Genomic DNA, 25,294 nt, shown 5'->3' on the forward strand with positions numbered 1-25,294 from the left:
ACACATAATAAATTTATTATGCTACGTACACACTTAATGTTTAATATACAACTCATATTATAACAGAAACTGTTCTATAAAATAATTTCATGATACAGTGCAATAAATAATTATATGCTATGATTATTCATAATGTATAATTCATTTTATGTAAGACTATATCTTATAATAAATATGATAATATGGCTCACACAGGTTTCATATTGTAAATGAGGAAGTATCCCTATTTGCCTAATATGTAATAATATATAATTTGTCATAGATAATACTCATGTACTTTATAATGGTTCTGCTATACCAAAGGCAATTTAGCATGCTGACATAAGTGAGGGTAAAGAAGAGTAAGAACTTTAAAAAGATTTGTTTATTTTTATTTTGTGCGTATGTGTTGTGCACTTTCCAAAGAGGCCAGAAGAGGGCTTCAGCTTCCTGAACTGGAGACACGGTTGTGAGCTGCCATCTGGATGCTAGGAACCAAAGCCAGGTGGCCTGGAAGATCAGCCAGTGCTCATAACCAATTAGCCATCCAATTCTCCAACCCCACCAAGAGTAAACTGTGACAAAAGACAGAAAAATCAAGAAGCAGGACATATTTTCAAATGTTTGTTATTACTTCATATTACATATTTACATATTGAAATGTTTGTTTATACTTTTTTAATATTTCTAGAAAAATTTCTATTAATGCTGTGTATAGTTGAGGAATGGTTTGGATGGCAGTAAGCCCCAAGTGGTTGCAGAGTAGAGGCTGAGAAAGGATTTAAATTCATTAACTTTGTGTTAAACTCCCTACTTAAAAAAAAAAAAAAAAATGTCTCTTGGAAATTTCCAGGTGTATTTGGACCAACTCACATAATTAGTGGGTGGTTTTTATTACTTTTTGGTTCTGTTGTTCTTTTTTCGAGATCAGACTCTCAGTTACAGTTGGAAAATCTAACATTGCCTCAGTGCTGATGAATGAACTGTTTCAAAGTGACTCCTGGATTCTCATAGGATGCCTCTGCTTCTTAAAAGTAAGGTATCCAAATTGCTTATTTAAAATGTGTATCCATCTGCATCCCTTAAAATAGCAGGTAACACAATGAGATGTTTACATTTCTCTGTTTTCCAAATAAGGCAATACTTATGTTGACAACATGATAATCCCATTATTCTCTGATAATAATTGCATATAATGGTTGCTACCTTTTGGAGAAATGAAGTGCCCTTTTATTCTGGAAGTTTCCATCAGAATAAATCTTTCAAAGGCAGTTAAGAAGTTAACCTTAAGAAAGTATTTGAGCACCAGAGTACTCAGTGTGATAGTCTGATAGTGTACACACACATTTTGCATCGATGGTAAGGTTGAGCAAAATGCAAACTTACATCCTCAAATTTGAAGGCGTTTCGGTTGGAAATTTTCAGTCCGTGCTCCGGATCATTCGCGGAACAATTTAAAGTGGCCACACGGGGGCAGCAAAACACACCGGATTTTCTTTATGCGTCGTGGCAAGACCTTTCAGGCTGAGGCTGAAAGAACAGAAGTGCCTGGGTCTGGAGCCAGCCTTAAACACCGGCATTTCTAGCCAAACACAGTGAGTCTGGGTGGTGTGTGTGGCGGGGCTTTGCACCCTAAGATAGCTGAGTCTAGGAGACACCAGCTTTTCAAGTGTCTTTAGAAGGAACACCGGGGGCAGGAGATAACGGCCAGTGGTTAATTGCACTAGCTAGCCTTTCAGATTGTTTTCCCAGCGTTCACAAGGTGGTTCCCGAACATCAGGAACTCCAGTCTGGGATGTTCTGATACCCTCCTCTGGCCTCCTCTGGCACCAGGCATGCTTGAAAACCAGTCATGTACGTAAAATAAAAATAAACGAATTCTTGAAAGAAGGACCACTAGAGAATTATGTCCAAGGAGGCCTCAAATTTTATATTTCTCATTCTATTTTTTTCTAGTGGGTCAAATTTTAAGTCCCTCTTCCCCCTCCTCTGGTTAGAATTTCAGTGTGACGCTGGAAAATAGTAACAGGGTCAAGTCGATCAGATTTAACTTTCAGAAAACAGGAAACAGACTTGAGTAAGACGTCGCAGTCACTCACGAATCACGGTTATCGGGCATGTTTTAAGAGGAAGTATTACAAAAATGCTGCTAGCGTCCAGGGTACTGGGCAACTTGGATTTTATTCTCAGACTTTCTGGCTGTGAGTTTTCACAGCCCTGGGCAGCTCTCTTAACCTCTTAGGCGTCTTCACTGCTCACAGGGAAAGTAGGAAGGATACAACAGGTTGTTTCGAAGATTAACTGAGGCAATTAGCTCATTAGCAACTTAGAAAGCTGGTGGCTTGGTTAACAGACATTAATCAAGAGCTGTGATTGAACCTGTGGGTTTCTGCCCGTGAGCTAGCGTACTTTCAACCACATTTGCGTATGAGGGGTATTTAGTCTACTGTAAGCCTCCCTCCCCCAACATATACTTCTGGTAACTTGTAAAGTCATTTGAATCTGTGCTGACTCTTAAGAGATGACTCTGCAGTTTGGTAAGGATGTCAGTGGACACAATCAAATGGCTTTTCCTACACGCCTACCACTCTCAATAGAGGATGTGAGGAGGAAAGAGGGGGCTTTCTGTCCTTGGGAGGAAGCAGGAACTAGTCAAGGATTCCAAGCCTAAACCATCTTCAGCTGGAAGACCAGCCTGGGGCAGATACTTTATGTGTAGATAAGCCTCTTCACCTAGATATCTCCTCCACCCCCCTCTGCCCTACCCCACACCATCCTTGTCTACAGGGACTAGAGACTGTAAGTGTGACCTGACTTATCCACAGTGGAGACATTAAATAGATGTCTGGGATCAACTGTCTTCTTGAGGTCTTTGTGCCTACACAGTAGATGCATAGATCTTGTTTCACCCAGTCTCTCTCAATGTAGTGTGACGAAAACCTCCTCTTTTTGTTAAAGGAGGCAAAAGCTAGCTGGACCCCCGAGCTCCTGAGATCTGCCTGTCCCCACTCCTGAGATCACAGACATGTGTGGCTGTGCCTGGGTTTTATTTTTTAATGCATTTATTTATGTTTTCATCCTGATCACAGCCCCCTCCCTCTTCTCCTCCTGGTCCACCCTCCCACCCATTTCCCCCTGTTCTCCTTCCCTTTTCATCAGAAAAGGGGACCTCCCCCTTACAAACCTACCCCAGCACATCAAGTCACATCAGGACTAAGAACATCCTTTTTCACTGAGGCCAGACAAGGCAGCCTAGCTAAGGGAAAGTGATCCAAAAGCAGGCAACAGACTCCAGGTCAGACACGACCCCCACTCCCCTTGCGAGGGGATCCACATGAAGACCAAGCTGCCCATCAGTTACATATGTGCTTTAGGCTTAGGTCCAGGCAAGCATGTTTTGTGGTTGGTGCTATAGTCTCTGTGAGTCCCCATGGGCCTACGTTAGTTGACTCTGTTGGTCTTCTTGTGGAGTTCATATCTTCTCCAGGACCGTCTATCCCACTTTTCCATAAGACTCCTGAGCTCCACCTAATGTTTGGCTGTGGGTCTCAGCATCTGTTTTGATCCGCTGCTGGGCGGAGCCTCTCAGAGGGCAGTCATGCTAGGCTCCTGTCAGCAGGCATAGCAGAGTTAATACTGTCTTAGGGTGGCTTTCCCTTGTGGGGTGGGTCTCAGGTTGGTCTAATCGCTGGTTGGACATTCTCTCAAATCTTTGCTCCATCTTTATCCCTGCACATTTTGGGTCAATGGTTTGGTGGGTGGGTTGGTGTTCCCCTCCCTCCACTGGGAGTCCCATCTGGCTAGGAGGTACCCACGTCAATCTCTATGTCTCTTGCAGCTCAGCTAGGAGTCTCAGATAGAGTCGCCCCCATAACTTCCCAGGAGCCTACTCTGTCACAGGCCTACAGCTTTTCTCAGAGATAGCCTCTCCTCAGTTTCCCTTCTCTCTCCATGACCTCTCACCTCCCAGCCCCTGTGCCTGGCTTTTCTATGGGAATGCTGGGGATTCAAACTCAGGTCCTCATGCTTGCATAGCAAGTGCTTTTACTTACTGAGCCATCTCTCCAGTCTGTTTGATATTTTATTTCTTTCAGACTTGTTTTATTGATTTATGCATATGTGTTTGTGTGTAAATGTGTGTTCTCTCTGTGTATATGTGTGTGTGCAGAGGAGGCCAGAAGAGTGCGCCAGATTCCCCTGGAGTTAGAATCACAGAAGGCTGTGAGCTGCCTGATATGGGTGCCTGACTTGGGTCCTCCGAAAGAGCAACAAGCACTTTTTAACCATTAAGTCATGTTACCAGCTCCCTGCTTCCTCCATTTTTTGTAAATGAGCTCCTTAGGTGAAGTTTCCATATAAGAACCTGTTCACGTAGAGTGCATACATCCAGAAAGATATTTAATCAGAAACTTGCCTGAGTAATTCCCCCCTAAATTATCAGAACTACGTACCAGCCTGCTTCACATGATGAAGTTCCCCTGTGAGATAAAGCACCAGGAGACAGAGAACTGGCAAGTAGGCACAGATGCATCTTCCTACCCTCCCTGGCCCTCTTCTGTTTCTTCTTCACCTTCCTTCCCTTTTGTTCTTTGCCACCATTCTTCTACCTGCCCCATCTCCTTTCTGCTTTTAGAAATGATTTCACTTAAGGCCACAGGAGACTCAAAACATATATTTACCCCCTCCTGAGGGGATGGCTTCAAAGGGAAGAACGGTGTAAAACAAGAAAACAACAAGGTTGGAATAGATCACTCATGTCTTTGTGGGAACTGTTACTTTGAATGGTGACACTGCAATTCACAGCTACAGTGTGAAGTTTACCAGAGGTTATGAGCTCATTACTGGGAGACGGTATCTGTTTGCCTGGAAAAGAGCCAAGGTGATTTAAGTGTGTGTGCATGTGTGTGAGTGAGCGTGTGTGAAGGTGTGTGTGTGTATGTGTGTATGTGCGTGTCATTGGATTATGGCCACGACACCATGACAGTGGGTAAGTATGGACTTAAGGAACAGCATAGAAAGTACAATTTTGGAACCAGGGGGCTTTGTGGTGATTGTCCAGCAGCCTGGAACTTCAGCTGTGCTTGTCAGGGCCTTCTCGCTGTAGAGGTAGCTGTGTCTCTCCTCTGATGCTTTCTGTACTCAGTGCAGGGGAGAATTGCTTCAGCAGGCTGCCAGAGAAGAAATCTGGAACAGGATGATGTGGGAATCTTCTCAGGGGAGGGAAGTCTCTTTGCTCCAAAAGTTGGACATATCCTGATCTGTGAACATCAGACAGGTGTAAATAACAAAGAAAAAAAAGCATCAATAATGATCGCAGTCAAACCAACCCAAATTCCAAGCCAGCCACTGTCTCTGGAATGAAGATGCAGCACAAGTTTAAAAAGTACACAGAGTAAGATATTTTTATATAAAAAAATAGAGAGAAGCAAAGAGAAGGAAATTATATCCACTCTCAATCCTAGGATTGAGGGTTACCTTTGAACATTTTAGGGTTTAGATGTGCAATGGGTGTGTCTGTGTATATCTGTACACAATTGCAGGTATACAATGTATATCTGTCTGTATGTCTGTGCTGCTATCAACACACATTCGATGTAATTCACTAAAAATTTCACAACAGAAACAGTTTAATCAGCATGCTCTTATTATTCACTTAAAATTATTATTACTGCTACTGTTATTATTAGTGTGTGGGTGTGTGCATGTGTGTGTGCCTGTGTATGTGTGCGTCTAAGTCAGAGGATAATGCTTAGAAGTTAATACCCTCCATTCACTGTGGGTTTTTTTTTTTAACCTGTTGAGCCATTTGGTGGCCCAGCCTCTTTCCCTCCCACAGTGTTCCTCTGTGTCACTCCTGCTGACCTGAAACTCATTCTGTAGAGTGGATCAGGTTAGCTTTGAATTCAGAGATCACCTTGCCTCTGCCGCCAGAGAAACAAACAAAAACAAGACGGAAGTAAAACCAAAAATGTCTATCATGAATGTGTTAATTGACTGTTGTTGGATGTAAGGTGTTTTGTAATTTTTTTGCTTCATACATGGATATTTGTCACAATAATAAAGAAAAAGAGGCCACCAACTTGACAGGGAGGGAGTGACATGGGAGATGTTGGAGGGAAGGCACATGGATGGGATGGAAGAAGAAAAGGGAGAGGGAGATTATGTAATTATATTTCAATGAAAACAAACAAATAAATAACATTAAAATGCAAAGTTCTAGGACGAGTCTATTTGAGTTTCAGGGAGGAAACCCAGGCCTGGGAAGCTGTTAAGTCTCACCACCTGCCCAGAGGAAGATGGAGAAGAAGACAGAGAGAGGGAGTGGAACTGTTTGAGTCAGGCCTAGAAGTGAGAGGGCCACTGCGATGCAGCTGCATGGGTTCAAAGGGAGCATTAGAGGAAGGTGAGAGAGCCAAAGTACCAGAGAATGCACACTCAGGCATCTACAAGACAAAGACAGGAGAGAAGAAAAGTGACCCAACAGAACCTCACGGCGAACCTGGGGCAACTTGTTTGTGATTGGGACTGTTCTTATGGCACTGCAAATGCTTGTTTAGGACATTCTCTGTGTGTGTGTGTGTGTGTGTGTGTGTGTGTGTGTGTGTTTTCGTGTGTGTGTTTTCTTTACAGCCTAATTGAAGCTCCCTCTTCTCTCTCCCCTCTCCTCACTTTCCCACTCTCACACTCCCCATCCCTTTATCTTCAGAAAAAGGGAGCTCCTCCCCCATGGATACCAACCCACCCTGGCATATCAAGTCCCAGCAGGACTAAGCACATCTTCTCCCACTGAGGCCTAACAAGGCAGCCCAGCTATGTAAAAGGGATCCAGAGGCAGGCAACAGAGTCAGACACAACCCCTGCTCTAATCATTAGTAGAGCCCTAAGAAGAACAAGCTGCACACCGGCTACATATGTGTAGGGTGCCTAGGTCAAGCCCATGCATGCATACTCTTTGGTTGGCGGTCCAGTCTCTGTGAGTTCCCATGGACTCAGGTTAGTTGACTCTGTAGGTCTTCTTGTGGTGTCCTTGATCTCTCCAGCTCCTTCTATCCTTTCCCCCATTCTTCTGCAAGACTCCCTGAGCTCTGCCTGTTGTTCGGCTGTGGGTCTCTGCATCTGTTTCCATCAGCTGCTGGGTAAAACCACTGAGATGACAGTTATTCTAGGCTCCCATCTGCAAGCAGAGCAGAGTATCATTAATACTGTCAGGGTTGGCTCTCTCTCATGGGGTGGGGCTCAAGTTGGGCCAGTCACTGGTTGGCCATTCCCTGAATCTCTGCTCCATTTTTATCCCCACACTTCTTGTAGGCAGGACACATTTTGGGTCAAACGTTTTGCGGGTGGCTTGGTGTCCCTTCTTTCCACTGGAAGTCTCACCTGGCTCTTGAGTGAGGTAACCCAGACCTGGAAAGACACACATGGCATGTACTCACTTATAAGTGGATATTAGCCATAAAGGACAGGATCACCAGGCTATGGTCCATAGACCCAAAGATGCCAAGCAACAAGGAAGGCCCAAGGGAGGATGCTTGAATCTCACTCAAAAGGGGAAATAAAATAGACATCTGAAATGGAGTGAGGGAACTGGATAGGAAAGAGATAGGTAGGAGAACAGGGATGGGGATCAGGAATGGGGAGGGAGAGAGGATGAGAGAAAGAATAGAAATCAGCTGGGGGTCTCTCTGGGATGGGGGAGGTTTTCTGAAGTTTATAGGGTGTCACCAGCACACACTTCTATCAGAAAGCTTTTTTTCTTTTTCTTTTTTTTTTTAGTATGTCAAGATATCAAAAGATCTTCACCACACATTTTTCTAACCAGCAAAGTATAAACAGCTCAGCTCCTCACTCTTTCTGAATACTATAATCATGAGCATTAAAGGGAACATCTAAACATGGAATTTAAAAACAAAAATGATGAGGCAGTCTGATCCAGCTATTCTGAATTAGCAGGTTTCTCCTTAGCTTCAGATGTCAACCTGGTACAACCTAGAATCTCACCTGGAAAAGGGAACCTCAACTCAGGACCTACCTGGTTCAGGGCTTGCCTGTCTGGAATTTGGAGCTCCCACAACAGAAAGCAAAGGAGAGTAAGGCTTTACTGCTGAATTTCTCATTACCAGATGACTTAAAGCCAGACACAAGGCAGAGGCCCACAGAAGTGGCTATGCCAACGGCATTGTTCATCCAGTTAAAAGAAAGGTCACGTCTTTCTTGCATTATTCAAAGGGGCGGAAGCTGGCTTCCTTCCAGGTGGGATATCCTGATTGGAAGTTAACTCTGACACTGGGCTCTGCTTTTTCCTAGGGAGCATTCTGATACAAGTTCCTTCAAGAGTGTGATGTCTACACGTGCAGGTTTGCACACACACCATACACTGGACAAATGACCCACGTTAGTCATCCACTGTGACTTCAGAGTTCCAGGGCAGGGGGAGTGGAAAGAGTCTGAGAAACTTGGAAGTTCTTCCTGGTAAGTCTATCTCAAAGATCAGTGTTTGCCTCATGAGCAGCTGCTGCATTAGCTATTCCTGATAATAACAACGAGCAACACATTTTCACAGACTCTTTAGTGCCTGCCAGCAGCACACTGAGCGCTATACAACATGCTTAGGTCAAAGTCCCTGACAGACCTTTGACGAAGCCTTTCTAATAGTATCTTAACATTCTCAAAAGTCTTTACAGTGAATCAAATATTCTCGTACAGATGAGATCATGCATGGTGGGTGATCAGACTGGAGGGTCCCTCAGGATGTCTACCTTCATTTGACTAGCACTCACCTTCCCTCTGTTTCACTGATGTTGTTGTTGTTGTTTGAGACAAGGCCTCCCTGTGTGGTCCTGGGTGGCCTAGACCTCGCAGTAACTTTCCTGTCTCAGCGTCTTGATGGCTGTGGTTACTGTTTTACTGTTTATTGATTTTAAGATTTTTAGTCTTATTTTTAATTGTGAGTGTCACGTGTGACTCTGTTTGAGAGTTTATGCACAAGAATGTGAGGGCCCTCAGAAGCCAGACGATGACATCAGGTGCCCCAGAACTGAAGTTACATGTAACTTCATGTAACTGTAACAGCATATAACTGGTTGATGAGGTGGGTTGCAGGAAGGGAACCCATGTCCTGTGAAGAGCAGTGCATGTTCTTAAGTATGGAGCTATCTTCCCAGCCCAGTTTATGTTTATAATTTAAACCCTCATCTTTTTTTTTTTAAAAAGAAAGTCAAACCTTTTATGACTTCCAAGATTCAATAAAATAAAATATATAAGTAGTGATTATGACACGTTTAAATAAGGGTAAGATATAAATGGCTAAACTCATAGCCAAACCCATGTTCACTCATTGCCTATGCCCTGTCCATCTTGGGTTAGAAAATCCCCAACTGTCTTTCATGCATGACTGGAACTGTAAGATGTAGTGTCCTGGCTCCAATCCAGTGCAAAGGGGAATTTGAAGAGTGGCTCACATATTTGTAATTTTCCAGTCTCAGGCACATACACTTCCTATCCTGAACCATTTGGGCTCCTCCCTCAGAGTAGCTAGTAGCACAAAAAAAGGTTTTTTTTTTTTCTTTTTTCTTTCTTTCTTTTTTTTTTTTTTTTAGATATCTTAAAACCACGCAGCGCTTCGGGATGTTTTTGGATGAAAAGTTCAAGGAGATGATTAATTCTGTAACCATGTATCGTCACGAAGCCTAGCAAACTGGGGTGACTGCAATTGGTAGAGGGCTGTGCAATGTCCTGTCTGTGTTTTACCTTCCTTTATGAGCAGCACTGTTCTCTTCAAGTAGTACAGTGAGATCGGACAATCCCCTCAAAGAGATGCGGGTGCACAGGACCACTGCAGGAAACTTTAGAGTTAAGTGGCCTTGAGGAGGTCTTTGAACAAAAAATTGGTTTGTAGGAACAGCAACAAACCATCTCGGCCAACTGAAGTGGATGAAGTGTGTGTGGGGGGATAATTGGTTAAAATAAAATAAAAAAAAATTACCCCATTTGGTTCTACAGGTTGAAAGTAATTGTTAACATCTAGAGGTGCAACTCAGTACAGGATGATTTGCTTATCTCCTGACACCCAAATGGAACAATGCACCACAATCCTGAGCATGAAGGCCCATGCCTGCAATCTTAGAGCACAAATGGCTGAGGCAGGAGGATCATGAGGTCCAGGACAGCCTGGGCTGCAGAGTGAGACTTTGCCATAAACAGCAGAAGAGTCTCAGAGTTCAATGCTAAAGAGCGCTCTCTCAAGAAGAAGGCACACATGGGATGCCTCACATAGGTCCCACACCCACCAATGGGTGTCAGTCGGTCATTGTGAAAGGCCGCCTTGCTCAGAACTAAAAGTTTCAGCAATGGCTGCCCAGAAGCTATTCAGAGGTGCTTTGGAAGCACTTATTCAAGCAGGGTGTCTGGAGTTGTCATCGTCCTTACTGCCTCACAAATGATCTCCAGGCTCCTGATGGCTACACACAATGCCAGCATTTTTGCCACATCTGTTTAGTCTTGTCGAAGGCCCATGTTCCTTGGACATTTGAGTTTTTTGTTCATGCTCTCATGCTTTAAACATGTAAACCAGAAATTGCTGGTGAGACAGCATCTGAAGCTCTTTCCATGTCTGTATCTCTGGGACCACCTTGTATTTTTAGATTGCCGTGCCATGTCCTGTCTGATGGATACAATCATTGTATGTAGCCACTTTTCTGTAAGAGGATGCTTGGGCCTTTCTGACGCTCCTTGTCTGATAATACTGCTGCAGACTTTAGCTGTTTGCTGTAATGGAAGAGAAATGTTACACGTAAAAATGTTTGAGATCAGTTGTCTCATCAGGAAGACAAAGACTGCCAAATGCATCATGCATCCTGTGCTTACATGTGAGAAATCAACATTAGGCTTGCTATGGAGAAGCCAGTGGCTTTTGTACTGCACTGACGGAGGTGTGTGCTACTGAGCGTTTATACTCATTCCACAGATAGATTGTGTCAACATTTTAATGATTTTCTTCTCCTTTTGGTAAAATTGAGGTAAAAATAAATTTCATCATATATTGTAGGCATTATGAGGTCATTCTATAACATATACACTCTTACTATGTCTCAGTTTTTTGTGAACTAGTAAAATGTCACAATATTCTCATAGACCACATGTTGTTATTTCTACTTTTTTATTTAAAAAATTTATACAATATGCTTTGATCATGTTTTCCTCCTCCCTCAGTTTCTCCCAGATCCTCCCCATCTTCCTAGGCACTCAACTTTGTTTTCTCTCTCTCTCTTTAAAGCAAATACACAAAAACCAAAATGAAACAAAAACAAAATCAAAAAGGAAACAACCCCCTACACACAAACACAAATACAGAAACAAAAATAAACAAGCAAAAGACCAACAATGCAAAAAAAAAAAAAAAGCCTTAAACAAAGCAAAACAAAACAAAAAGTCTACACAAATATGAAGTCTACAAAAATACCACTGAGCTCATATTTTAAATTGACTTTTTGCTGTTGGACATGGGGCCTGCCCTTCAGTACGGCTTGTATTCCCACTGAGAAAACTAATTTTTCTTTTGCAAGCAGGTGGCAACTGCAGGTAGCTTCTTGGTTAGGGGCAGAGGCCTAAGTCCACTATCCTTTCCCATCCCTGGGACTCCATCTAGACTGAACCTGTGAACAGCAGGCCCTGTGCAGCTGCCAGTCCCCGTGAGTTCTTATACCCTTTCCTTGCAGTCCTCCAGCACCTCTGGCTCTGACAGTCTTTCTGCGTTCTCTTCTGCATAGCTCTCTAAGCCCTGAGGGGAGGAGTTTGATGAAAGACTGTTGATGGACTTCAAAATTTCATCTACTTTTTTTCTTCCTTAGCAGAAAGGGAGAATTTAATATAAGACCAAGTAAGATTATTAAGGGTGGTCTCTTTCTAGAATGACCTGTCTAGGGAAACATCTCATCTAGGGCATGAAGCTTTTTTTTTTTTTTTTTCTCTATTACAGATATTAAGTGTTTCACAAGAAATGGAAAATATTTGTTTTATTGTCATGAGACTGGTTACTGATTCTTTTTGAAAAAAAAGAATAAAGGATTTGGTACAGGGTATGTGAGAGAAAACAATACAGGGGATGGGCTGCAGATAAATTCTCGATATCTCAAAGGGCGGAGTTCATCTGGTTTGTCTGCTCGAATTCACTCGAGAATGTCGGACATCTGAGAAGGTCCCCAGGGGAAACTTCTGGGTAATTGACTTTAAATTTTGACAGTCATCATAGAGACAACAGGTTGTTTCGGAAAACCGGTAATGGTATGTGGTGTATGTGCTTATCTGGGAAAGAAGATATCTGTTTGAGGGATGCCGTGGAGTAACTCCTGATAGCATGGCTTAGACCGCACTGTGTGTGCCTTTCCTGAGCGCTGCTAGAAATCTTAACATCTCGGGAAGCCTGCGTAGATCCCCTTGAATTAGAGAACTGGCTTTGTCCCCAGCAGAGAGGTAAGGGATTTCCAGTCACTCAGGCTTAGGAAATAGAATGTTCTTGCTCCAGCAAGGGATAGGAGAGACTACGTGTGACTTACTTTGTGTTTACAAAAGGGCGAAGATTCAACCTTGTCACCTCACAGGTGGTCAGCCAGTATTTACATAAGAGTGCTTATGGTGCCTTTTAAATTGCACATATCCTTCTTGGGATATGAAAATGGAGATGATCAAATTTCTTTTTCTTTTTAAAGTTTCTTAGGTAAGATTAAAAGAATAATAATTAAAATAATTGAAAAAAAAGAAATCTTCTCAGTTATCCCACCCCCATCCTTCTCTCTCAACTAGACTTTCCTTTTATCTGTACCTAAAATCCCCAAGCCAGATAGCAGTCATGCTCATGTCCTGTCTTCCCAGAACCCTCTGCTAATCTGGCATTCTGGCCTTGGGCTTGCTCAGACTTGACCCTGTGCCCATTCCTCTTGCCTGTGTTCTGGATCCCCTTCACAAGTTAAGACTTTTTTTTTTTTTTTGGTTTGTTTCTACATTTGCTTTTGGCCTCTCTAGACCTTGTGCCTGTCTCTCCAAAAGCCCCTTGACAGTCAAAGAGTGCATCCTGGGCCCCCTGTCTGTTGACTTCAATTCCTGTCTCCTATGGGCTGTGCCTCTGTCTTGTCCTCCTTTTGGTGACCACTATTCTCAGCTCATTGTGTCTTCACTGAGTGGCCTCGCAGAGCAAACTGTGAGCTAGAACAAACTCTCCCTTCTTTAAAAACATTTTTAGGTTTGTTTTATGTTATGGGTATGTGTGATTTTCCAGCATGTATGTATGTGTACCACGCACATGCCTAGTGCCTGCAGAGGCCATGATGGCTGTGAGCTCCACGTGGTGCTCGAAACAGAACCCAGATCCTCTGCAAGAGCCACAGATGCCCTTAACCACTGAGCCACCTCGATCGCTCCACACCTGCTTTGTCTTTAAGTTGCTTTTGCCCAGTATTTTATCTCAGCCCCAAGAAATACAAGCTCTCCTACTTGGAGGTCTGCTCTTAGCACAATGAGAGGAAAGACGGGGCAGGGCGGAGAGGGATGGCAAGAGGGGCTGAGAGTATAAATCCCTGCAGGAGAGCACATGCAATCCAGTTCTTTAACCTATTTGACCTCAGGTCCCTAACTTGTAAAATATGACTGATACTAACTTACCTGCCTGATCTGTGCCCTAGGTTGGTTGCGTGCCCAATTAGAATGCTGCTAAGAACATGATTTAGGTTCTATTTGAATGAAAAGGATCACTGCTATACTAATTATCAGAGCCATAGAGGGCGTGCTTCTCGTGAGACTTAAATCCACCTCCCCCAGCTTTACCTTCTATAAGATAGGAAATCAACAAATGAAGACTCCTGTATTTTTAGGGCTCTGGTGTGTGAATCATAGATTTGTCTCCACTAATGAGACAACGGAAAGGAAAGAGAAAGAAACCATGGCTGCATCAACACACCCATTTCTATTTTAAACTCAATGCCAATCACCCCAAACCTCAAAATCCCGAATCAAATTTATGTCCTTCCGATCCCATGCTTGGGCCCAGGCCATAGGCTCTCCTAGAGTTGACCTGCTGGGAAAGCGTCTGGGCTCCTGGCCCAGGCCTATTCCAGTGGCTTTTTCCTCTCCCGCCCCACGCCTTCCCCCCAGCACACCTGTTTGCAGAGGCCCTTCCTCTCTGCCCGGGCCTTCTTGACCGTGGTCTTGACCACCTGTTAAGGATGACGCAGATGTAGCCCTACGCACATCCTTGCCTTGTTGCTGTCTTCAGGATCCCCCGACTGGGCTGATTCACCCCCCAGGTGGTTATTTTTAGCCTTTATCTCCCAGTGATTCTGTTTTCTTTCCGCCACCTTTTGACCTGGTAGCTGGAAATAAAGTTCCCCTTCCATGAAGACGAGAAAGTTGTCAGCCATTTCCTTCCTGGCTTGCATGAAAGGCCAGGCCAGCAAAGGCTGGGAAGTGGCTGGAAGGCCTGATCCCGCAGTTCTGAAAACACGCGCACCTCAGGAACGCTGTTCAGTCATCTGTGTACACTACCCGGAGCCGTTGCTCAGAGCAGGCAGCTGGCCTTTCACAGGGTCCTGAGAATGTTCAAGGGAATGAGTAAGGTTTTCTTCATCTCCTTTTGATCACAGTTACTAAGCTCAAATACCTGAGTAGTTTGACTTCTGACTTTTTTTTTTTTTTAATGGAGTACCCAACAGACGTCTGATTGGGTTTAAGGCCCACTCCCTGAGGGGGAATACACCCCCCAATACTGCTTGGGGGGCTGAGAATCTGAGACTAGACAGGCCAGGGACCTAGGAGGAAAACTAAATGCTGCTGTTCCGCTAAAGAAACATGTCAATAAAATGACTCTTTGGTCTATTCTGCTGTACTCATGGATCAGTGCCTTGCTCAGCCATCATCAGAGAAGCATCCTCCTGCAGTAGATGAGAACACATATAGAGACCCACAGCTGAACAATGTGCAAAGAGTGAGACCTTGAAGCACGCAGTCCTAAATGAGATGTTCCCCTCAAACCCCTCCCCCTCAGGGCTCAGGGAACCCTGTGGAAGATGAGCCAGAAAGATTCTAAGAGAGAGAGGTGATGGAAGGTACCAAGGAAAGAAGGTCTTCTAAGCACAACAGGACTGTCACACATATATGGACTCACGAGACTGTGGCAGCCTGGGCAGGGCTTTCAGAGGTCAATCAGATGGGGTCCCAGGGCTGAAAGAAGTGGCCATATACCCTTATTCCTAACCCAGCAGCTATTTACAGTAACCATTTGCCAATGAGAAATCAGTTTTCTTCAGTCAAGCCTTACTAAGTATACAAACCATTCTTAAGGCCAAACCCCATGTCCAGCAATAAATGGCCAATACAAAATGAACTCAATGGCATGTTTGGAAGTTACTTGTCTCATAATGTCTTGTCAGGCTATTTTATGGAGCCATTGTGTATAAACTATGGTTTCCGGTTTTCTGTTTTTATGGGATTTCTGTTTGTGTGAGAGTGTGTGCCTCTATATGTGTCCTGTGCTTTTTCTTTGGCTTTTTTTTTGTTTGTTTTTTTATTCTATTCCAGTTTGTTTTCTCTTATTTTTCCTATTTTATTTTATTATTATTTTTTTAGATGCCTGTTTTCCAATAAGAGAAAGAATGAAAAGGTTTCGCATGGATAAGGATGTGGGGAGGATCTGGAAAGAGTTAAGGGAGAAGAGACCATAATCAAAATATCTTGTATGAAAACAATCTATTTTCAATAGAAGACAAATAGAAAAAGAGTTTGCAGGTGGGACTTAGCCTAGATATTTTTATAGAATGTGTGAGGCCCTGGGTTCTATCTCTAACACCATCTAAATCAACCATTCAACCAACCAACCATCAACCAGCTACCACCAACCAACTAACCAACCAACCAACCAACCAACCAATCAACTAGCTGACCAATCAATCAGTTAATAGACCAAACAAATGTTATTCGCAAGAAAAGTGAGTCATTCTTTCTTTTTCATATGAAATCATATAAGAATGCAGCTTATTGGGCAAGGCATTTAGTTTCCTAAGTGTCTTTCTACAGTTAGCTAATGAAGGAAAGATTCAGTCCGTACATTTCTTTAGCAGGCGCAGATCTTGAGTTGCTTGTTGGAGATCTGAAGGACACAGGCAAAGATGGTCTACCAAGAACATTCTGTCACCCCACCATCTTCCACCATCACATACCCATGCTCTCCAGTAATGAGATTCTCACTTTCATCTCTTTACAAAAAAAAAGGTGAATTTCTAAGGAAGCTATTTTCTCTCTGTAAATTCTACCTCACTCCTCAGTGGTGTCTGCATGCAGAAAGTGACAAGAATACAGTTCAGTGAACCAGGTAATCCACAGAAGAGGTGTTCACTCTTGCTTTCCTCATCAGAAAACCCCAAATCTACCCAAATTATACAGACATGATAACTGAAACACGTTTAAGTCATTTTGGTGTGTACACACCTTGGCTATTATAGGACTCTTCTTGTCGGCATAATCTGACAAAATAACCTATTAGTATCAAGCGCTGTAAAAATAAGTCTATTTCCAATTTCTTCATAATTGCTTATTTAGTACATAATACAATTAAATTTCATAAAGTTGGTAATACATTTGTTAGGAATTTTAGCATTTGTCTGAGTTCAGCAACCCTCTTATCCAAGACTTTCAAACAAACAAGAGAAAATGTGCACATCTTTATGAGCCGGTTTGCAACTTTGGGATACAGGATACAATTTAAAATAGCATTTTGATTTTATTTATTTTGGAGTTCTGATAATGTTCTTGATGACCTCGGCATGTAGGAGCAGCCAGGGCCAAGAAACTGTTTTTTTTCCGGCTTTCAGACGTCAGATTGCTTCCTTTCACACCTTGGAATGTCAAAAATTTATTAACTTCTTTCTTGAGGAGATGTTTTTCTCTTCAAGTGTGATGACTGTGATAGGGGCATTCTGTTTACTTGTTGTTGAGTACTTTTCCAAACTCACTTATGATTAAGCATCAAAAGCAGGGCTGGCCCTTGTTGTGGTGTGTGGGCTTTATAGCTCATTAGGATTATTGGCTGCCTTTCTCCTGTGGCAGCTGGCATGATGCTGGGAGAGCTGTCCTCAAGGAGGAACTAGGTCAATTCCAGCTTGACTCCTGTAAGTCCTGTGTCTGAAGAGTGTGGTATATTCAGCACCACGGTCTTACCTTCAAGTTCTGGAAGGCAACCAATGGCAATGACCATAGCCTGTATTCTTTGAGGAAGCTCTTGACCAATCACTTAAAGAGAGGTTTCCCACACCTGGCACTGGGGTCTCTGTCAGATAGTCTTGTGACTCTTTAGGGGGCAATATCACTTCAAGTGTTCTTTACACACACACACACACACACACACACACACACACACACAATCTATGTATTTTTAAAGTAAACATAAAATACTGTTTCTCTATGGTCTTTTCAAACATTCTTAGTATTATTAATTCCTTATCCCTTCTTCTTCCTCTGTATTACCCTTTCTCCCCGCCCCATAGTTAAAGTTTCCCATACATTTCTTCCTACATCATTTCTGTGTTCTATCTCTCCCCTTTCTGCCTTTCCTTTTTTCTGCAGTTACTCCAGGTTGTATACTTAATAGTCTGTAAGTCCGATAAGATATTACCAGTGACGAAGCAGTGCTACTTATATCTTGGGGTAACCAATACTTATCAGACTTAAGGTTCCCTCAATAGTTAACAATTCATGCCTGGAATTGTATACATAGCTAACTAACTATGGATAGTAAGGTGATGGATACTACAGGAAAACCTACAACTACCACTTTCTTAAAACAATATAAATTTTAACTGTATCTTAAATACTTACAGTGTGTCTTTCAACCATCACCAAACAGCCCTCATTCTACAGCAGATGGAGACTGTAGAAATCCACAACTGGGCAAATGCAGAGAGCAACAGACTGTGACAGGGTTCACAATGTCAACTGATACAGTTAGAGCACAACCCTTATATTTTAGGCTCAGGGAAGTGGAGATATTTTAAGAGCTAGAGGACCACGGCACTTCCTGTGAGATCATGACTTCTGTATATGGCAGGGAAGCTGCAGCCATAAAGTCTTAACAATATGGCTGCCTAACTAAGACAACACAGTGACCACACCAGTTGACAGGCTAACATGGATGGAGGAAATCTCACCCCTTGGGGAAGAGCTACAGGCAACCAATGGCTGCTGAGAGAGGGTCTCTGATAGATTATCTAATGGATGACTGCTGAGAGGGCCTCTGGTAGGTCATCCAGTCTCAAGTGGCAAGCCCTAAATGCGAATACATACAAGCAACACTAAACAGACTCTGCAAGATATAGACGTGTATATGTATACATGTATGTTATACATTTACTTGCAGAAGTATATAAATGTATTTACTTAGAATATATATATATATACATATATATATATTTGAATAAGTGAGCTGATGAATTGGAGTAGGAATATTGGAATAGGAGATAGAGAGAGTTGAAAGAAGGGTGGAAATAATGTAAATATAGTTCCCAAGTATAAAATTCTCAGAAAACTTAAACATTTAAATAAAAGAATAAACAAATGCCCTTGCTTCTCCATCCCCTCTGCAAATAAACAAAAACAATACAGTCAACTTTTGCCATCATTTCTGCCACCAAAAAAAAAAAAAAAAAAAAGGTTGTGAAGCTTTTTAAGGACTAGGAGATTTACTAGCAAAGTTATTAAGGTATTAATAGGAACTGCATAGGTAAGTGGATGCATGAAATAATTAGCTGATTCATGCTATGTCATACAGCCGCCTGATTGCTTACCCAATTCTTCCCCCATTATAGTAATTTTGATAGAGGTTGCAGGATTTTTACTAAGCCAAATCTAGAAGAGTGTTCGTGACAACAGATTTTTTTTTTCCTTAGGAAATATGAGCACTTCCTTACCTTAGTTTCCCAGTCTTGTTTACACTTATGTGGACCCACTGGCTAGTTCTGAGAAGTGGAATGTAATTGGAGGTGAGGCTTGTTGATTTCATGTCTGTCTGGAAATGACCCGGGAGGACCACTCAGCTCTTTCTGGCATCCTGTGCTGCAGAAACTGGGGCAGGGCCAGGGGCTGAGGTGGCAGAATAAACTAAGTTTGTAGAGTCCTTGCTCAGTGTACTGTAAGCCCTGCGTGTAACACACCTGTAACCCCAGCACTCGGGAGCTGGATACAGGAGAGTCATGCTCAATGGTGAGGCCATCTTAGGATACATAAGAAAAAGGAAAAGAAGAAGCACTGGCAACCAAGACAGTGAAATCCTGGTCTCACAAAGTGAAGGGACACTGGAGAGATTTCTCCTACAGAAAACTCTGCACTGTGCTTGTCATGAGTTAGATGTTAACCTGGACTATGTACGTTCATTCGTGCGTTCATTCATTCCTTGGGCTATCTTACCCAAGTGTAGGCTAAGTCATTATTTGTTGTTAAGTTTTATTTAGGTACCAAGATCATTATCCAAATTTTGACCATGATTCTAAGCACTCTGGAAACCATCTTAGAGAGAAAACTTTTATTTTCATAAAACCATTTTTCCCCAGCTCTCTCTCTGTTTCTCTCTCTCCAGCTATCTATCTACCTAGAAAAGCTTTGGTTTCAATGATTAATGACTCTGTGTTTCTCTGTATGTATTTTGAAAGGCCTAGACAGCCTCAAGGCCATGAGTGAGGAGGAGAAACTGTAGAAGCAATGTGCATTTTTCCCACAATTCGTGGTGGGAAGCATATGAAAGGGCATTATTTGAAATGTTTGCCTGTGAAAAAGTAGAAATCAGCCCTGCATAAGTTGGTCTGCGCAAGGTAGCTCACCCGGAGGAGATCGCATGGTTCTCCTCCTCAGCTGTTGTTTTTTTGTCTTGTTACTTCAGTCAGTCCTACTTCTCACACACCCCTCCTTATGAACAAGGTGAGTGAGTTTCTTCCACAGCTCATTTCCTAAGCTTTTAATAATGTGGTTATTCCGGGCATCACACCTTTGGTAAACACCTGATAAACGCATTGCCGGGTGCACAGTTTTGCTTACCAGACTTTTGCTGAGAACCCGCTGTGGTGATAATGCTAACAGTGGGTGTGTCTCAGGCAATTATCACAATTCATGTGTATATGTTTCCTTTTACTCGTAAAGCAAAGTCTTTTCGGTTTTTTTTTTTTTTTTTTTTTTTTTCAGAACTGTAGACAAACAGGGATATCAGAATTTTTATTCTGCTGAAGCGGAAAATCTCCAAAGCAGCAGGAGTTCTCTCTGTGAAATCCAGCAAAGGATGGAACCATTGCAAAGCACGGTAATACAAACCCATAGCGATGCAGAAAGCATTGTCTCATTGTCCGTGGGCTTCTATTTATCCCTTCGCAGAGTCCACACAAGGATGTTCTGCAGCTCACAAAATGGGGCGGTTTCAGCTGACCAATATCAACACTCCTTTTCACAGGGGATGGGGCTGTTTTCTGCAGGGAAGAAATTCCCACATACCACACTTGGGACTCAAACAAACAAACAAAAAACCATAATCACATGATACAACTGAGTTTTTAAAGAAACCAGAAACTTCCACTTTAGTCTTCTTTTTCCCTGAAATCTTTGGACGTTGCAGATAGAACATCTTTTGTCTCTAAATGCTTTTGTACGTGTTTTCTAAAACGTGGAAGTGCAGTTAGCAAATTTGGAAATTAACATTCATTTAATACTAGCATTTAGTCCAGTGGTTGCCAAATGTATGTGACTTACCATCTGGTTTGTAAATAAAGATTTGTTGGACCACAACTATGCTGTGTGTGTGACTGTCTATGACTGCTTCTTGCCTGTTTGCAAATAAAGTTTTATTAGTACACAGTCATGTGCATTTGTTTACAGGTTGTCTATGACTGTCTTTTCGTAAAATAACAGAATTAAATGGCTTTGACAAAGACTTTTTGGCCTGCAGAGCTGGAAAGACTTACTATCTGATCTAGAGAAAAAGTTCCTGGTCCCTGATCTAATCAAGAGAGCTTATAATATCATTTATTGAAAAAGAGAAAAGTAAATTCTCAGTTGGCATCCTACCCAGTATCACAGATTATATTTGTTATGTCTCTTTATTACACTACAAAATAATACCTCTGCCATTTTTATTGCTCATTTCCTTCACGCTGGACACATGCAGGTAATTTATTTTACACACTATACCTCAGTTTAGGTTGTATGATGGTTGGATTTATACATACATTTTAGGCGTACAAGTATATATTCTATCAAAAAACAAACAAACCAACCAACAACACACCTCTTTGTTTCATTATCAGCTTGTTATGTTTGTTTTTACCTGTCTGGTTAGGATGGCATATAACGTGCTTTCTCTCACATTAAAATTTCTCTCACAGTAAAATTGCTGTATTTCACCTTTTCTAATAAGTGTATGGAGAAAAAAATCAGTCTGAGTTTGTGATTATTCTTTCGTTTATCGTCAAATTTTTCACAGCAGTTTTAGCATCCATCTTTGTAACTATTGCTGTTGTGGTGGCTGAAATGTGAATTTTAAGACTTTTATTCAGTGCGTTTGTCAATTCCAATTTGTGTGTGTGTGTGTATGTGTGTGAGCATGTTCATATTCGTGCTGGTTTGTGTATGTTTCTATATGTGAAGGCCAGAGGTCAAAGTCTGCTTTCCTCAATCAGTATTCTCCACTTAATATTTTGAGACAGGGTCTCTCTCACTGAACTGGGAGTTGCTGATTTAGCTGGATTGGCTGGCCAGAAAATTCCAAAGTTCCTTCTAAATCTACTTCCACAGGGCTGAAATTGCTATATTACTGGTTTGTACTGCTGTGCCTGATTTTTATGTGTGGGTTTTATTAGATCAAACTCAGACCCTCATGCTTGTCTGATAAGCATTTTATTAACTGGGCCATCTTCTCAGTATTGTTTACATTTTTTTTTTTTTAATGAAGATCTCTCTCCCTCCCCATTCCTTCTTCTACTTCATGGATTTTCTTATTTTACTTTGTGCTTACACATTGCTATTTTGATGTTTCAAAAGCTTCTGGATAACATTTGCATGTGTTTTGTGTGTATATGTGTGTGTGTGTATATATATACACATATATATATATATTTGCATATGTAAGGTTTGTGTGTATATCTGATGATTAACACTATGCTTATAGATTTTAGGTACTCAAAAAGTTTTTGAATGCAGTCCCAAATCAAAAGAACAAATCTGTAAATGTGGATTAGTAGGCCTTGCTTGTATTTTAACAAACTAATTTTTCTCAGCTACTTTTGGGATTCTGAAATGTCTTTATTTGAAGCATCACTCTCTTCAGACATATTTCTGCTCCAGCTTAGCAGGAAGGGGTCCAAACTCCATTTTAATCTAGAAACTTTTTATTTTTTCCTAGTACTGGAAAGTAATCATGCTTAGGGATTTTGGAAAGGTTTTAACATGAATCCAGGAAATCCAATTCAGTTTAAAAATCAATTATTTGTGCTTTCTGAAAATCTATTTTTTGAAATCTATAAAAGTTACTTCTAAAAATGGTTCTAGGAAATTGCATCTCTTCATGGAACACCTGCCCGCCTGGTTTCCCCCTCTAGTTTGTCAAAAAGGGAAGGACTACGGACCACATTGCATGTTGCTATGATAACTGAGATTCGCTCTCACACACAGGGAACTTTCTGGGGTGGAATGGGTCTGCTTGGGAACTTCAATGCCGTTGCTGCAGACGGTCTTTGGCAGGAAGGAAGTCCTGAGTAGTGAAGAGGAAGCCTGGCTCAGAGGAAGTGTAACTGGTGATATTTTCCCAATTTCTAAGTCAAGTCTTGGCTTTACCGACAATAACTAATAGCTCAGAGGATACAACCTTGGTAATGAATTTCCTTAGGTACTTGGCCAAGGAGGCAGGCTGCTGCTGCTGCTGTGTGTGTGCCTGTGTTAATAAGCATCAAAGCATGTAACGGGGATTCAGTAGGAAGGACTTCCAGCTTGCCTCCACTCCTACTGTGGTGAGCTCCAGCCACCTGCTTACCTATCTCCAGTGTGGGAGTGAACTGGGCAGAAATGAATCAACTTCTGGTCTGCTTGTCATGACAGCACTGAGCCGGGGGTGTAGGTGTATAATTAAGGGTGGTCATGGTCTGATTGCTTAATCAGTTGTCATTGAATCTTCGAGCAAAATTGGTCCCCTGTGTCTGTCTGGGGGATTGAAGAAGTATTGGAGGAGGTGACAATAGTTTCCTTTGGAATAGGAATCAAAAGTATTTTACGCTGCGTATCCAAGTGTGTTATTTTGGGGAGCAGCATGGCCATCAGATAAGCACAAAGCAATTGAGAAGTCACTGTATGGAGTGCCATTTGTTTATGGCTTTCAGAAAAAGTCACTTTAACTGGTTTCTGCAACCTATGCCTGGAAATCCCTTTTTCCGTCTCGGGTACCTACCTCATGCTCCCCCCCCCCCCCATTTGTCCTTCAGCAACAGCTCTGTTCCTACTCTGTGTACTGTGGCCCATCACTCAAATGGCCTCGGCAGGCAGGATCAACCTTGGAAACTGTGACCTCCTGGAAGATAACGCTTGGCAGGCGCTCTCGGGCTCTTCAGCACCCAGTTGCACATGGAGGCTGCAGGAAGCCGCTTCCCGCAGGCTGAGCCTGGAGAAGAAGCTGATAGCAGGAGGAGAGCCACCTGGCAGCGGCAGCGGCACTTCATCCAGGATGAAAACAGGATCTAGCATATAAACAACATCCTCCCTCCCAAAGCCAGAGCTCTGCTCCTCCCCACTGGGTTTCACTCTGGTCTCCCAAGAGTCTCACGAGAACCCTGACTGAGGCAGGAAGGTAGGTCAAGACGAGGAGCAGGGTTTCAAGATTTCCGGTGGAAATCATCAAAAAGCACTTTTTTTTTTGTTGTTGTTAAATTGTTATTGTTGTTGATGATGTTTTAAGTTCACAAGTATGACCAATACTTGTAGCTACAGTGCTGAACTTGTTTTTAGAGGAATGAAAATTCAGACACCTCAAGCCTGACACCGTTTCACGGAAGTGATGCAAATGGGATCAAAGCGAAAAAGAAGAAAGGCTTCTGCGGATCTCGGCTTTCCCAGAGCGTCTCTTCTGAAATGGATGTTATTTTGTAACAGCAAAATAGGACATTCATTGTGTTCACTGTTGTGGGCAGCATAGCCAGTGTGCTTCTGCTCATCCAGCAGGGGGAAACTGACAATAGAGAGAGGCAAGGACTCTCCCAGTGTCTCCCGTCAGAATGCAATGGGACTCTAACCAACCAGGCATGCTGGGAGCTACAGCACCTGCTCAGACACTCGGCCTGTGTGTGTCATTCTTACTTTTAAAAGTTTATTTCTTATCTGTGTGTAAGCATGTGTGTGTGTGGCTGCTCTCAGAGCACAGAGAAGGTTGTCACATCCTCTGGAGCTGGAGGTATCAACCACTGCGAGCCGTCTGTCGCGGGTCCTGGGAAGTGAACTTGTGTTCCCTCGAAGTGCTCTTAACCGCTCACTTCTTTTTTCCCCCTAGCCTTCTGTCTTGCTTTTAGATAGATATTGGATTATGCCCACTCTCTTCTTTCACGATCTTGTGGTTGGAAAATGAAAAGTCACGATCCATATGTATCGAGATTATCAAACTCTCTTCAGTTGAAGAATCACAAAGAAAACAGAATTTCTTGCCCAAAGCCCCCAGGGTCGTACTGCCCACATCATTCAGTCATCCAGCGAGAGACACACCTACCCTGCTATGTTGAAAACGCACCTGCCTACTGGAACTAACCTTACTAAGGAGTTTCTATCTCAACATATTTCTCATTTTGCAAGGCAGAGAAAGAGAGGGGTGGTGTTAGTTATCTCATGGTATTAATTTATCCATATAGCAAATATTTATTTACTGTGTGTCATGAACAGGCTTCATTCAAGGAACAAATGCAAGGGGGAAAGATTGGAAAAAAAAACACTCCTACGGGATCATACTGTCTAGAGTGTTATCAAGTAATCCATATGTTCTGTTGTCAATACTTACATATTGAAAAAGTGATAAGATTATAATAAAAATGTCAGTTAAAACAGGTGGCATGCCAGGGTACTTTACAAGCATTGACTCCTTAATGCACTAGGACAAAAAAATAAAAGCAAAAACACCTTACATAAGTTTTAGGCTACAAAAATGTATCATGGTCACTGTTGGGGCTGTTGGCCTGCAAGACCTCATAGATCTATCCAGGCATCATAGACTATTGCCGTAGTTATTGGTAACCCTGCAAGATGTAGCAAAATACAATTATTCTCCCCATTT

Source organism: Psammomys obesus, unplaced genomic scaffold, assembly GCF_907164565.1.
Source record: "Psammomys obesus unplaced genomic scaffold, mPsaObe1.curated_primary_1811, whole genome shotgun sequence".
In the NCBI taxonomy this organism is placed as follows: Eukaryota; Metazoa; Chordata; class Mammalia; order Rodentia; family Muridae; genus Psammomys; species Psammomys obesus.